At 42.9% G+C, this 16,024-nt stretch overlaps 1 protein-coding gene and 1 long non-coding RNA gene across 2 annotated transcripts in view; both read right to left on the bottom strand.

Annotated features, from left to right (window-relative positions):
* Window positions 1–16,024, bottom strand: part of CEMIP (cell migration inducing hyaluronidase 1) — a 134,923-nt gene that overhangs the window by 107,625 nt on the left and 11,274 nt on the right. The window lies entirely within an intron of this gene.
* Window positions 1–16,024, bottom strand: part of LOC308673502 — a 53,003-nt gene that overhangs the window by 35,149 nt on the left and 1,830 nt on the right. The window contains exons 2-3 of the long non-coding RNA XR_014027661.1: window positions 8,316–8,442; window positions 5,290–5,421 (exon numbers count right to left, since the gene is read on the bottom strand). This is a non-coding gene — a long non-coding RNA (uncharacterized lncRNA). The remainder of the gene's footprint in view (window positions 1–5,289; window positions 5,422–8,315; window positions 8,443–16,024) is intronic.

Raw genomic sequence — 16,024 nt, 5'->3', positions numbered from 1 at the left:
ATGAAGTATGGATATTCGTGAGTGTGTCAGATGTGGCTTTGCAACAGCAACAAATATGTACTGATTTCGGTATAGACAGATTGATCACGTATTCAACACTCTAAAAATCCTCTCTCCCTTTTTGGTCTGAGTTGATGATCCAGCTCTCTTGTCAAGCTAAGAGCATTCCTGCATTTTTCTTCTGCTTCTAAGTTTCGTTCAGCAAGCACGCATCTGTTCAGCTTACTCGGTATTCCCCCCGCCCCTTCGGTAATAAATCTGGTTTCTTTTAAAATACTTCCCCTATTTTTGCCTGTTAATATCATTATGTACAGTTTGAGGAGTCAATTTTCTACTTTTGGCACTTTCTTATCTTTATCATAGGGGTTTCTGGAAAGACGCCACCTTAATTCTTGCAGCTACCTTCAACCTAGTGTATATTTGTACTTATCATTTCTGCCCATTGGATTAAAAATGCCTGGTTTATTGAAAACAGATTTCCTTCACCCCATTTTTGCTTATTTTATCAAACTAGATAAAATTCCACTTCCATCAGGTTTCTAGATGCTTCTCTTCGCTTTCCTTAATTTATCCATCTTTCACAGGACACGTCTTTATTTTATTGAGTGAGTGAGTCAGGTCCAGGATGGTGCCACTCATTTTTTCCTCAACCTGGTACCTTCCAGGAATACTATGTATTCCAACACACATGGAGGACATCAGGCAGGAGAAGGCTGGACTAAATGCATCCCAGAAATGGCAATAACAACAGCGAGTAAGGCTTTGATTGTTTCCATCACTCCTTCTAGGAGAAAATTCGAGAGGTAGGTGCCAAGGAAGTGAAGCCAAAATTAGAAAACAGAAGGCATTCCAGGGAGGTTTGTTTTAAAAGACAGATTGCCCCCAGAAGTGTAGAGAGACCAACAAATTCGATTGTCGGCAGCTGGCTGGAAAACCAAGCTGAAAACTGCAGTAGGGAAAGAAGTAGAACCACCTAGGCTTGTCTTGAAGGCAAGACAAGGAGCAACGGATGGAAGCTAATCAAGGAGGGAACCAACCTAGAACAAAGGAGAAATTTCCTGACAGTGAGAACAATTAACCAGTGGAACGGCTTGCCTGCAGAAGCTGTGGGTGCTCCATCACCGGAGGTTTTTAAAAAGGGATTGGACAGCCATTTGTCTGAAATGGCATATAGGGTCTCCCGCTTGAGCACGGGGTTGGACTAGAAGACCTCCAAGGTCCCTTCCAACTCTTTTATTCTGTTAAAACTTGGGAGAATGAAGCACAAGTATGAACAGCAATGACCCGGATGATTGATGAATGACCCGGATGATTGAGAATCTCCATGGGCCTGAAGAACAAGGTCTTCAGGACAGATCCTGAGAAGACACATAAAGAAGCTGCAACCGGAGGTTCAGTCTGCAGAGTCAAACGTGACCTACGTGCTAAACGGCAGAACTTAACATTGCTTGTTGATCACCCATCCCCAACGGTGACTTAAAATACATCTCTTTCTACCACTTCTTTGCAACCCAGAACTTTAGGAAAGGATCTGTGCTAGAAGCGGATGACTTTCTGAACGTAACAGAAGCTGCGGCCTTAATCTCAAATCCTTAAAGAGCTTAAGGGCTGATTATCAAGGCGAGATGGGCAGCAAACAAATCTAATAATCTAAGGGAGCACCTATTTAGCTCCAAATGCATCAATCTGGAAGCCAGGATTAGCAAGACCAGATACTCTTTCTGACCCATAACTCTCTCCATTTGTTTTTAGGATGTTCAGGTTTTCAAGGACCTATTTGTCATGCTCAGGGGCACAGATCTTTCCTGTGCTACTCCCAACCCTAAGATTGCATCTGACTTTTAATTCTTTCTGCCTTCAAACAGACCTCCCTTTTAAGCCAGGCTCTTAAGAGTCTGACTAATAATAATTAAGCTTTCATTGAAATCTTGCATTCTAGTCCTGTCATATTTTATTTTTACAGCTAACTGCCTTGAGTGCCAGACAGATAAAAGGGCAGGGTGTAAATTGAAACAATAAAGTTAATTAAAAGCAGAGGGGTGTGGGTAGAGAGGATTAAAGGATGGCACTTGTAGACAATATCACAGGAGAAGCAAAAATTGAACTTGGTTCTTGCCAGAAGTGATCCAAGTGCCAGAAATGGATCCAAATTAGACTTTTCTTGAAGGAGTCACAAATTCAAAGAGATGGTATAGACCCCTTGATTCTAAGTGGTGACTCACTTCCCCGGTTGGAAGAGACATCTGAACCCAAAGCTTTATTTTGTTTTATTTTTCCATGATGGAACTGTCTCTGTCCTTTCACCCTATTTTGTTTTTTAATTTGGTGTTCTGTACAACATGCTCTACCTACTTTTATTTATTAGTTTCGTTTGAGTGGCCTCCCATCTCTACAAGTGACTCTGGGCAGGGAACCATCTTGCATTAAAAACCATTCCAACCACAAATACAACAATTACCTTGACTCCTTTCGTTCACCTATCCCAGGGGTCTTCAAACTTGGCCAATTTATGACTTGTGGACTTCAATTCCCAGAATTCCTCAGCCAGCGTGGCACACTGTCTGAGGAATTCTGGGAGTTGAAGTCCACAAGTCGTAAAAGGGCCACATTTGAAGACCCCCCCTGACCTATTCCCCTCTATTAGCATTCCTCAACTTATAACAGTTTGTTTAATGAGCGTTCAAAGTTACAATGGCACTGGGTGGGAAACGTGACTTATGGCCATTTCTCACACTTGGGACAGCCACTGCATCTTCACTGCTACGTGATTAAAATTCCAACGCTTGGCAACTGGCTCATATTTATGACGGTCGCAGCGTCCCAGGGTCCTACGCTCCCCTTTCAGGAGCTTCTGACAAGCAAAGTCAATGAGGAAACCAACTTAACTGCAGTGATTCACTTAACAAATGTGGCACAAAACCAAAGGGAGAGGAAAAAAACTCGCTTCACAAATATCTTGCTTAGCAAGAGAAATCTTGGGCTCAATGGCTGTCAAAAGTCCAGGACTACCCGTGTTCCCCTTTGGATTGGACTCATTTCATTTTCATTCCTTCCCATTCTTTTTAGAATGAGCTGGTAGACATTTACTCTTAGGAAGCAGATCGCTAAAGAGCCTCAATGGGGAAGCAGAAAAGGAGAGCCGGAGCGAATTCTGGCCATACCGAACCCAGGAAAACTTCTAAACAAGGAAGATTGGTGAGTTAATACCAACCGTGGATCGAAGCTCAATAAATGGGAATGATTTATTTGCTCTCCCTAACTAATTTGACCTTTAAATTTAATAGGAAACTAAAATGAAGATCAACGGAGTGATCCTAAAGTGAGCCCTCCCCTTTTTAAAAGCTATTATCAGACAACCTGCTCAAGAGCGTAGTCAGAGAAGATCCACACAAGAATGCAATAGACTTTCTCTCTCTCTCTCTCTCTCTTTCTCTCTTTCTGTTTCTCTCTCTCATGTCTTTCTCTTTCTCTTTCTCTTTCTCTCTCATGTCTCTCTCGTCTTTCTCCCTTATGTCTTTCTCTTTCTTTCTCTCTTTCTCTCTCTCATCTCTCTCTCTCTCTCTCTTTCTCTCTTTCTGTTTCTCTCTCTCATGTCTTTCTCTTTCTCTTTTTCTTTCTCTCTCATGTCTCTCTCGTCTTTCTCCCTTATGTCTTTCTCTTTCTTTCTTTCTCTCTTTCTCTCTCTCATCTCTCTCTCTCTCTCTCTCTCTTTCTCTCTTTCTGTTTCTCTCTGTCTTTCTCTTTCTTTTTCTTTCTCTCTCATGTCTCTCTCGTCTTTCTCCCTTATGTCTTTCTCTTTCTTTCTCTCTCTCTCTCATTTCTCTCTCTCTCTCTCTCTCCCTGTCCCTCTCTCTCTCTCTCAACTTGACCTGTTGGCAAAATACAATCTTACGTGTGCGCTGAAACCATTCCACTGGTTGCTAGTTGCACAAATACAAAGGTTGGTGATGACCTTTAAAGCGCAGGCTACGTTCAGTTCCCAGAAAAGCAAGCTTCTTTCTGTCTCATTCCCACCCAACTGTTCAGATCATGCCGAGAGATTTACTGACAACTGCCAGGCATTCATCGCACGGAACTCAGGATCAAACCTTCTTCGTTGATGTTGTTGTTTTCTGGAATGTACTCTGACACCACATGAAAGGGATTCCCAGGTGGCTTTTAGGAAACCTTCAAAACCTCTCCTTTTCAACAAGGAGAATACGCGTGAGCGCAAAGAAGCGCTTTGAGGTGGTTTCATTGTCTTGAGGATCAAGTCACAAAACACATACAAAGGAAGACTTGGTGGATGAAGAAGAAAGGGAAGACCGAGAAAGTTGCGGTTGGATGGAGTGAATAAGATCATGAAACACAGAGACATGACGACCTGGGGGTTTGGACAAGAAGACTGTTCTGTACCAGCCTGCTACCGGCCCTGCAGAAAAGGCAGGGACAACCCCTTTACAAACGGCAAGAGGCTGGAATTAAGCCTGCCAAATTTATTAACATAAAACAGAGCAAAACAAGACACCAACCATGAAACAGAAGCTATGAAACAGGAACTAATCAAGCGGTTGCCTTCAGCAAACCAGCCCTCCCACGCATTCTCCTTTTATACAGTTCAGGGCGTGGCTTCTCTCTGCCTCCTTCCGAGGTGCCCCATTGCCTTCCTCTGTTTACTCCTGATTGACTGCCTCCTGCATCGGGCGTCCTTGAACAGGGCCAGGTGTGGGTCATCTTCATCCACGCTGTCAGGCTCACACAGCTGGGTCTCCGTCATGACCAGGTGGGAGGGGCCTGGCTGAGGGCTCTCATCAGCAAGATCTTCAACCCCCTCAGCAAGCTCTTCAACACCCCCCTCCTCCTCTGAGTCGTCCGACCCAACTGCCGAACCCACAGGCTGACCCTGAATCACAACAAAGACCTCCAAGGTCCCTTCCAACTCTATTATTATTATTATTATTATTATTATTATTATTATTATTATTATTATTATTATTATTATTATTATTATTATTATTATTATTATTATTATTATAATGTTACAGAAGACAATCAATGAATGAAGAAGTATATGGCGGAAGTATATGATGAAAGTAAGGGTAGAAATAAACAAAGTAGCGTAATGAAAGGCGTATAATGCAATTTTAGCTATGTTTTCTTTTTCCTTACCTAATGCTGTTCCTTTCTTTGGTTTGCTGTGTCTGCTTTTCTATGCTTGACATAACACTGCTTACCCTGAATGGGAACAGTATGCTGGGTATGTATGTATGTAACCTACCAAAATAAACCACAAACTGTGAATGAACTTACTTATTTCAGGGCAGTGTCCTACATTCAACATCGGCGCCTCTCCCTCGGAGCTGTTTTGTCCTCCCCGAGATCCAGCGTTGTGAGCTTTGCCAACAAAGACAGAAGGAGTTACTTCCTGACTGCAGCTTTCATCTATGGAGAAAGTTCCATTGCTATAATTAGATGGACAGCAATGCCCTAAATGTGCAAAGCCAGTGAGAAGACATATCAAACTTGCATCAATGCCAGTCCAATTTTGAGGAAGGAAGGAAGGAAGGAAGGAAGGAAGGGAGGGAGGGAGGGAGGGAGGGAGGGAGGGAGGGAGGGAGGAAGGAAGGAAGGAAGGAAGGAAGGAAGGAAGGAAGGAAGGAAGGAAGGAAGGAAGGAAGGAAGGAAGGCCTGGAATACTGCCATCCAGTTTTGGTCACCACCACATTACAAAAATGATGTTGAGACTTGGAAAAAGTGCAAAGGAGAGCAACTAAAATGATTAAAGACCTGGAGACAAAAACACATGAAGAACGGTTGCAGAAATTGGGTATGGCTAGTCTAGAGAAAAGAAGGACTAGGGGGGGGGACATGATAGCAGTATTTCAGTATTTGAGGGGCTGCCACAAAGAAGATGGGATCAACTTATTTTCCAAAGCACCAGAAGGCAAGACAAGAAACAAGGGTTGGAAACTAATCAAGGAGAGAAGCAACCTGGAATTAAGGAGGACCTAACAGTGAGGACAATTAACCAGTGGAACAGCTTGCCTTCATAAGTTGTGGATGCTTCATCCCTGGAGGCTTTTAAGAAAACCTGTCTGAAATGGTATAGGGTCTCCTGTTGAGCAGGGGGTTGGGCTAGAAGATCTCCAAGGTCCCTTTCAGCTCTATCCCGATGGATAGCTGGATGGTGGGAAGGGAAGGGAAGGGAAGGGAAGGGAAGGGAAGGGAAGGGAAGGGAAGGGAAGGGAAGGGAAGGGAAGGGAAGGGAAGGGAAGGGAAGGGAAAGGAAGGAAGGAAAGAAGGGCCTAATAAAAAGACTTAAAGAGGTGCACATATTTGGCATGTTGGGGAGGGACACAAAATGGCTCTCAGAAGTCAAGCTGGTGATGATGGTCCATGCGACCTTCTCAAATGCCCCCTCAAAATGCTCTCCAACAACTTCAGCTTTCTTTGGCCTCTTTCCCTGGGCATCTACCCAAAGGCCTGGGCTGCAGCTCTTGCCATATTTATTTTGCAAGGGGCCCATATGAGGATGGAGGTATTCCTCAAATAAGGTTGACAGTGAAGGTTGGTATTTTTATTTTGCAGCATGCTGGCTTCCAATCTTTTCTTTCTTTTTCTTTTTTTAATTAAAAGAGCATTTTTTTAAAAATGAAGCTAGAATGGGCCAAGGGCCATTTGGCTAGCTAATAACACCATGTGTCTGTTCCAAATGGAAATGTTTTCATGTCAGCACACACGGAATTTACGCTTTGTAAGAATACGTGGAGCTACTTTCTACTAGGCAAGAGCTTTTTATTAACTTGCAGCAATCAACAAAACATTAAAAACAAAAGCACAACAATCCACAAGAACCCCAAGGAAAAGGAAAACATCCAGAAAATGAGCTATATAAAAACAAATGGCGGGGGGGGAGTACATAGTTTAGGATTACATATAAATGCATTTGTAATCCTAAACAGATACATTTTTAAACCTTTTCAGTCTTTCCATTCAAACGTTTATTTGTACAGAAAGAGGCAATCTAAGAGGAATTACTTCGTTGATGGAATTAAAACCTTTTGAATTAAAGAATTCAAGACTCTTCGTGGCTGGAGTAATGCTTCATTGGTGCTATTGCCCTGAATTAAATACCATTGATCCAAATTAGTGTGTATGATTAGATAGATAGATAGATAGATAGATAGATAGATAGATAGATAGATAGATAGATAGATGGATGATAGACGGATGGATGGGTAGATGGACGGACAGACAGAATAGAGGAACTGGGTGAAGATAGATAGATAGATAGATAGATAGATAGATAGATAGATAGATAGATAGATAGATAGATAGATAGATAGACAGACAGACAGACAGACAGACACACACACACACACACACACGCACACACTTAAACTGATTTAAAGATTGTCATGTATACTAAAATATAGTTGAAAACCTCCCAAAGTATTTGTATTAAGATGAAAATCAATGCATTACTAATGGTAATTTATTGAAATGACATACAGATCATTCACTGATACTGTTTTTGTTAACTGCAGGGACAGTCCAGGCAGTTGCCAGGAGCCAACACTGAGAAAGCATAACAATAATATTGTTTCTTATTCCTTTTCTGTGCCTGGCATAACTTCTAAAGCTTAAATCACACTTTTAAAATAGAAACTCCCATTGCAGGGGGTAAATGGAGAGGCACAGAGATAATTTACAATTGCAAATTTCTGATAATGATATGATTTGTTTAAGATGTCCCACTCTAAACTGTTCTGAGCATCTTTGCAATAAAATAAAAATAAAATAAAATTTAAAAAGTCCTGGGCTTTATTTCAATACTCAAGCTGGAGGAGGTCGACACTCTCATTTTGAGTGTGAAATTAATATTTCAAGCACGATGTGAGGCTGTAGCTTTTCAAACAGCCCATTTCAGATTTGAATGGAGGTATGCTGAAGGTTTTCATGCTCCAAATGGTTCAAAATGAGAACTTCCTGCGCATTCTCAGTTGTATGTTGCGGTTGTGTGTATGAAGTTGTGGATGCTCCATCACTGGAGGCTTTCAATAGAGAGAGAAGAGAGAGAGAGAGAGAGAGAGAGAGAGAGAGAGAGAGAGAGAGAGAGAGAGAGAGAGAGAGAGAGAGAGAGAGAGAGACTGGACAATCATTTATCTGAAACAATGTAGACAGGTCTCCTGATCAAGCGGGGGGTGGGACTAGAAGACCTCCAAGGCCCCTTCCAAGTCTATTCTATGTTCCTGTCCATCTAGAGAGACTCAGCTTCCTCCAACACTACTTTTATTGGTAACCTTCCGCAATTAACGTTTGAAATCATTACCCACCATTCTAAAAGATCATCTCTCCTCTCCCAGTAGAAGCAATCATGGCCGTCCTTTGTAAAAGCAACGAGGCCGTCAACACCACTGGAACTGGACTGTTTCAAAGTCAGCATCCGGACAGGGATGAAACCTGAAGGAGAAAAATCATCATAAATCCCACAGATTTGGAAATCGCTCTACGTGCGGCGAGGGGAGGAGGGTCAATCCAAAGCTAACCAAATTCTTGAGCTGAAACAGAGCCCCAGAGTTCCAGCTTTCCTGGCTGTGTGTCTGCAGGCTGGAAGGGCTTCAACTATGCTGAGCTTATGTGACTGCGTATTGTACTTGAAGACTATAAATAGCCATGCTGGAATCATACAGTAGGAAAAGCATCTCCTGGACTGTTAAGCCCTAAAGAATGGGGAAAGTATGCTGCCTTGGAAGTTGTCCAATGAGTCAGGAAACTCCCACTGAAACTCCGCTCTCTCCTTTCGTAGATCTCTGGACGCCATGGCAGGCGAGCGTACTTTCCCCAAATCTACAAGTATATACCCTGTTTCCCAAAAAAAATAAGCCCTACCCCCAAAATAAGCCCTAGCTTTTTACCCGTGCACCCAATATAAGCCCTACCCCCAAAATAAGCCCTGCACCTGGTTGCACGACGCGGGGCGAGGCGCATGGGTGAAAACCAAGCTAGGGTGGGGATGGGGGGAAGTGCCCCATGCACCTCGCACCCACTTACCTTAGGACACTTGCAACCAGATGCCCATGCCCTGACACCTGCCTCACCTCGCTGGCCCACTTCTTCTGCAGCCACTCCACCACAGCTTGTGCGCATCGCCCCCGGCCTCCAGAAGGCCCCTGATGGTGAAACAGCAGCCAAGGGCACCGCATGCATCAATCCAGAGCTTGGTTCTCGGCTGCAGAGGCCTTTCCGGAAGGCCTCTGATGGTGAAACGGAAGCCGGGGCAACGTGCAGAAGCAGTGGCAAGTGGCTGCAGAAGAAGTGGGCCAGCAAGGCGAGGCCGATGTCAGGGTGTGGGGAGCCTGGCTGCAGCAGTCCTAAGGTCCTAGCAGAAATAGGTGAGACATGATAGCTGTGTTCCAGTATCTGAGGGGCTGCCCCAAGGCAGAGGAGGCCAGGTTGTTCACCAGAGCACCAGAGGGAAGGATGAGAAATAATGGCTGGAAACTGATCAAGGAGAGAAGCAACCTGGAATTAAGGAGAAACTTCCTGACAGTGAGGACAATCAACCAGTGGAACAGCTTGCCACCAGAATTTGTGGGCACTCCATCACTGGAGGTTTTAAAGAAGAGATTGGACAATCACCTGTCTGAGATGGTATAGGTCCTCCTGCTTGAGCAGGGGGCTGGACTAGAAGACCTCCAAGGTCCCTTCCAGCTCTATTCTATTCTATTCTATTCTATTCTATTCTATTCTATTCTATTCTATTCTATTCTATTCTATTCTATTCTATTCTATTCCATTCCATTCCATTCCATTCCATTCCATTCCATTCTAAACTGCAGCCTCTTTTGGAGGCAAAAATAATATAAGACCGGGTCTTATTTTGGGGAAAACACGGGTATTTATCACTGCTAGAAGTCTCTGTGAACAGATGCCAATGCAATGGGTTGTGCTTGATGGAATGAGCAAACTCCACCCATGGCATAATGTCAACGCAGCTGACCGGTAGCCCTTGACTTACAGCCATTCATTTAGTGACCGTTCTAAGTGTTTTTTCACACTTAGACCACTGCGGCATCCCCATGATCGTGTGATCAAAATTCAGATGCTTGTCAACTGGCGTGTACTTAGGGCGGTTGCAGTGTCCCAGTGCCATGATATCCCCCTTTGCAACCTTCTGACCAAGCAAAGTCCATGGGGAAGCCAGATTCACTTAACAGCCGTGTTACTAACTTCACAATTGCAATGATTCGCTTAACAACTGTGTCGGGAAAGGTTGTAAAATGGGGGCAACAACAGACTAACTGTTCTGCATGGCAAAGGAAATCTGGCGCTCAGTTGTGACCACAAGTCAAGGACTACCTGTCAAGAGCTATCATCTGGATGGACAAACTCTCAAGTGATGGCTACATGAGTAGGAAACAAGCCTTAGTTTCGCACCTATCCTTGCGAGTGAAGTGTGGGAGGACAACAAAGCTACTAGATTGCTTGATGCTCCATTTTCAGGAATGGCTCCAAAGCCAAAGCGAGCAGACTGGAAGATTATGATACTAAATATATACTAATAAACAACAGTGTGATATTTCACTCTTTAGCCAAAGGCTATGATAATAAGATGCATAGTTTAAACATGCAGATGCAAAATATAATTTGAAAAGGTTATAAAAGCAGTCTTGGACATAAAATCAACACACACCGGTGGATGTTCTGCCTGCCTTCTTGAATGACTACATTTTTTTTCCATAAAGCAAACATGATCAACTTTTTTTTATATGGGGCCCTCCAGATATGTTGGGCTATATTTTCCAGAGCTTCCAGACAAACATTAGCCAACCTGGATGGGAATTTAGTCTATGCACAAAATGTCACACCAAAAGGACATACTTAAATTTTTGGTTGGGTTCATCTAACATGCTACTCTAGGCCAAGACGGAGCTGGGCAACTCATGATTCAGCCTGTTGTGGAACCCAACCTTGTTGCAGAATGTTTTAGGAATGAGGTTGTTACATTAAGGCATAATAGGGTTCATTTGTTATGCAAATAAAAGCAATTGTCTTTCCTTCATTTGTGTTTTGGTTGTAGCATGTTACGTGAATCCAGCCCTGGAGTGATATACTAGATGCCAGGACAGAAATAAAATTTTATTTAGTTTTAATTTTAAGTTAAATTAAGTGTGTTAAGATAATTAACAGATAAACATCATATTTCACCTTCCGGGCAGTTGAATTAGTTAGAAAACTGATGATACTTAGTTTTATACCTCCACCTCAGGCTCTCTGAGTGATGCCATGGACATCCTATCCCAGTGCCTGAAGGCTGTGAGGGCCTGGATGGAGAACAATAGACTACAACTCAACCCAAGGTCTTTCCTGGTGCTCTCTTTCCATCTTTGGTTCTGGATAAGGTGGCACTACTTCTGGCAGTCCCAGTGTGTCACACATTACACTTTAGTGGCAACTTTTGGGAGCCTTGAAGACCTCGTCCAGGCTTTCAAGAAGCTGCATGGCAGAGTCTATTCAGGCTGCAGGAATCAAAAGTTTCAAAAAGATTTTTTCCCCCCTTAGTCTGGGTAACCAAGTAGCCAGCAAGCAGAGATATCAAGAGCTTTGGGACCTTTCTCCGCAGAATGACGGTTCAATCCAAATATTTAAAGTCAAGAGCAAACCAGGAAAATAGTTCCAGGTTGAAAGGCAAATAGGTAGTGTGTTAAGCACGGTCACTAGGAAAATTCTATTCTATTACCCAGAGTAATGCCAACAGGAGAAAGAGGTTGATGCACCATAAAATCTTGACAAGCAAGCATCTCCTGTAGGGACACCACCCCAGATCATCTTTCTGTTGAAAGTTCAAACTTGAAATGGAAAATTGTGTGCCAACACACAAGAAAGGCTTCTCAGGTTGCCCTACTGAACAGAGACATGACCTCAACTTGGAGAGAAGGCTGAAAGTCTAGCTTATCAGATGCATGAATCAAAGACAATACAACAGTTCTCTTAGTCAACACAGCCCATTTGATAGGATTTGCCAACCTTTTTCAGTGCAAACAGCAGTGACTCCTGCTTTAATTGACAAGGCTGTGTCAAAGTCTATATATAAAATGCACCATGCCGTGTGGCTTCGGCAAAGATGCCAGCTTTTCATCAGCTGTCAGAGGGTAAAATGAGTAAGCATTTAATTACCTTTGTATGGCACACCCACAGGCAACATCTCCCAAGCTACAAGTAGGAGAGACCACATGTTTGGGCCTGAGAAATACATTAAGGAATCCTGCAAGTTCAAACACCAATTTGCAGCTCCAGAGAATCACATTCACGAGGTGTCTACCAAGGTTTGCCATCATGTCAGAGAAAGTGCGAAGTTCAGAGAGCCAAATAAGATCAGCCGACAGCCCTGGAATCATGCTGTATCCCAGTTAAGTTCTTGTAAGATGGTTCTTTAACTGCTATAAATAGTTAACAGGTGCAAATCTTCTGATTCGTCTTGCAAAGGTTTTTTTTTAAAAGCTGTGTTAAAAACACTGCAAAGAATCTCATGGCACCCTGAACAATAGTTCTGAACTATTGTTCAGGGTGCCATGAGATTCTTCGCAGTGTTTTTAACACAGCTTTTTTTTTTTAAAAAAAAAAAAAAGATTTCACACATGTTAAGCACACTCATCCCAAAAAAGAACATAGCGCAACAGATGAGTTGTGCTAAGGTGAATCTATGCAATGTTACAAGACATTCTTCTGGGGAAAGAAAAAAATACAGATTCCATATGTATGAAGTGTTTTCCTCCTGAATGTTTCTGTTAATTTAGAATCTTTCCCTCTGGGGAAAAATAGGTACAGAAATAACACTGGGGGCCTGTGTGAAAGGAAGAGATAACTTCATTCAGTTTAAGCTCACTGACATTCATTCAGCTTTCTGTATATGGATAAATCCAGTCACTCCAGTGCAAGCATTTCCTTGCACAAATTAAATGCATGACTGCAACACTGGAAAGTCAAGTTTCTAAGCTTTGCGGTGAGACTTCTCAAAGCGACCGACCCATTGTAGTCCCTAACACGGAGGTGGAGGTTATTACGAAAACATGCAAAGAGGGAAATCAGGTTGAGATAGCAGGCTTGTCTCTTCTCTCAAAGTGCCCTATTAATCATGGTCTGGGTGAAGAATAACTTTATTCATAACAATGATGCCTGCAAGGTGTCTGTTTTAGGTACAAGGACATAATCACCATACGGCAGTAGCGAGCATGACAAGGCCCATGGCTTCTATTGCAGTCAGCTGACAAGATGGTACCAGTGTTGGCAACGACCACATTGAAATGTATTTTGCAGGGGCATCCCCTCTTCAAGGAAAAAGTAATACCTAGCACATGATAGCCAACAGTATCTTGCACCAAAGAAGACATCCAAGAGGGGATTCACACTGTCAACTTGTTTATCTCACCAGTAAGGCTGGTCTGCTACTTCTTGTGTTTAACAATCCTGGACTATGCTCTTATCCCCACGGTGCTTTCTCAGAAGGCAAATGGACTTTGTTTTTCCTTGAAGACATTTCACTTCTCATCCAAGAAGCTTCTTCACTTCTGGAGCTTCTTGGATGAGAAGCCAAACATTTTCAAAGAAAAACAAGAAAGTCCAGCGGCCTTTTGAAAAAGCATCTTTGGGACAACCATGACCTGGATGACTGAGAATCTCCATAGATGTCTATGCTCTTAAGTTTTAAGTATTTGGGAAGAAACGTTTGCTTCTAGGATTTCTAAATCCAGAGCCTTTCTCCCTTCCTTCCTCCACCCTAATTTTTGACCCAGGACGTTTATTTGGCATTTTGAACAGATTGTGACACATCTCACACAATGGCTAATACTGCAGCAAGGCTGCTGGTCACAAAATACCAGAAAGAGCTGAAAATAGTCCCTCTTCTTTTTCTTTCTTTCTGCTAACCAACGCCAATTTCAAAACACTCCGCCCTTCTTTCCATGTGCCGCTGGACTGCTTATTTGGCACCCTTGCAATCGTAGTCCCTATTAACTCTGGGAGTTTTTTCTCCCTGAGTTAGCAATGGCACACAGACCATTCAAGAGCCTTATAAGGCAGGGGTCCCCAACCCCCAGTCCGTGGACCAGTACCTGGGCCGCAGCATGCCAGCAACCGGTCCGCACAAACAAGCAAAGCCGCATCTGCGAGATGCAGGCAGCACACAAAACCACGCACCCTCCAGTCTGCGGAAAAACCTCTCTCCACGGAACCGGTCCCTGGTGCCCAAAAGGTTGGGGACCTCTGCTATAAGGCCACCATATGGAACATGTGCGAGACACCCACTAAACCATATGTTATTGATTTCTGTAGGCTAAGCTTTACTTTTCGCTGTCTAATGCTCTCTCTCCTGCTCTGTATGTGCTTTGGTATCCGTAATCCCGAACAAAAAGAGATAGGATTCTTGGGCCATGAGCCCAAAAGACATTCTGAAAACATTTTGGCTAGATTCCTTCAGCATCATCTTGCATGGTAGGTGGCGTGCCAAACTTGACCACAACCCAACATTATGGAATAATCCTCAACACATATTCTTGGAGAGCACAAGCGTTATTTATTACATTACCAAGCTATATATAAGTTCGCTCTTTGGAAATGACCCAAATCTTCTCATATTTGAAAACCCAGAAGGGATATGAAAGATTTGGCTTTAGGAGAAATTGACATGATCCCATTTCTTCACCCCCCCCCCCCCGACCACAAGTCTTTTCAGCTATGCAAACAAAGGGAGATCTAAGCTGACACAATCAGGGCATCAATTATCTTTCCTGCTCTGTGGAATGCAACATCATTTTCATATATTACTAAGGTCCTTAGGAACGTAAATCAGTACGACTTTTGTATACAGTTTAACCCAGGAGATTAGGCCATCATTTTTTTGGGGGGGAGGGGAATCCATATTGAGGCAATGTTTAAATTAATGTGATGATTTAGGTGCTTGGAAAGCTGACAAGGACACAATGCTTTTTCAGATTGCACACCCTAATAAAATTGATTGGGCTGGATAAAGTCCTTGGCCTTTGGCCTACCCTTTTTTTTAAACATCATCACTGGTTTCTAAACTTTACATTTAATTAAAACAGCTAAAAAAAAATCCACCTTAAAGCCGGGCCCTGTAAATTAAAGCGTCCCATCAATCAGTACAGATAGTCCTCGACTTACAATTTCACTTAGTGACTGTTCAAAGTTACAACAGCACTGAAAAAAGAGACTTGTGACCAATGGCAGCATCCCCATGATTTATGTTCGCATTCGTGACTGCTGACTCACATTTATGACGGTCGCAGTGTCCCGGGGTCATATGATCCCTTTTGTGACTTTCTGACAAGCAAAGGTAATTGTTAACAGGCTTAAAGCTGTGTAACACATATGCAAAACATTTTAACTGAAACTGAAGCTTCCATTTATTTTATTTATTTATTTTATTTTAATTCCATTTATATCCCGCCCTTCTCCGAAGACTCAGGGCGGCTTACAAGCTTAGCATTTGCACCAACAGATGGACTCTTTCCACGATCCCAGACTTTTATCCATTGCAATCAGATCCAAGGACACAAGCCTACAACCCTACAAGCCAAAAGGAAGGGCACATTCATACACATCGATTCTGTCACCTCTTCTTCCCTTTTGTTCAATCCCACAACATAAAGCCAAGAATCCAAAAGACTCCAGAAGCTCGTTTTTTAAAAAAGATCTTTACACCCCTTTGATATCCCTTGCGAGATAAGGGAGATTATATAAGAGAGGAAAGAGCATATGCATTGAATAATTTAATAAAATCAAACCGCTATCTCACAAAGCACAACTTGGTTCCACAAAGACTCGCAACTTATCCTCAACACAGCCTGAGCAAACCACAAGAAATCCACTAGGGCAGGGGTCTCCAACCTTGGCAACTTTAAGACTTGTGGGCTTCAACTCCCAGAATTCCTCAGCCAGCTAAGTGCACAAGTCTTAAAGTTGCCAAGGTTGAGGACCCCTACACTAGAGGGTACATCAACAGCATAAATTTAGCACTTCATTG

The sequence above is a fragment of the Vipera berus genome (assembly GCF_964194415.1).
Source record: "Vipera berus genome assembly, chromosome: 12".
Classification (NCBI taxonomy): Eukaryota; Metazoa; Chordata; class Lepidosauria; order Squamata; family Viperidae; genus Vipera; species Vipera berus.
This window is presented reverse-complemented; position numbering and strand designations above follow the sequence as displayed.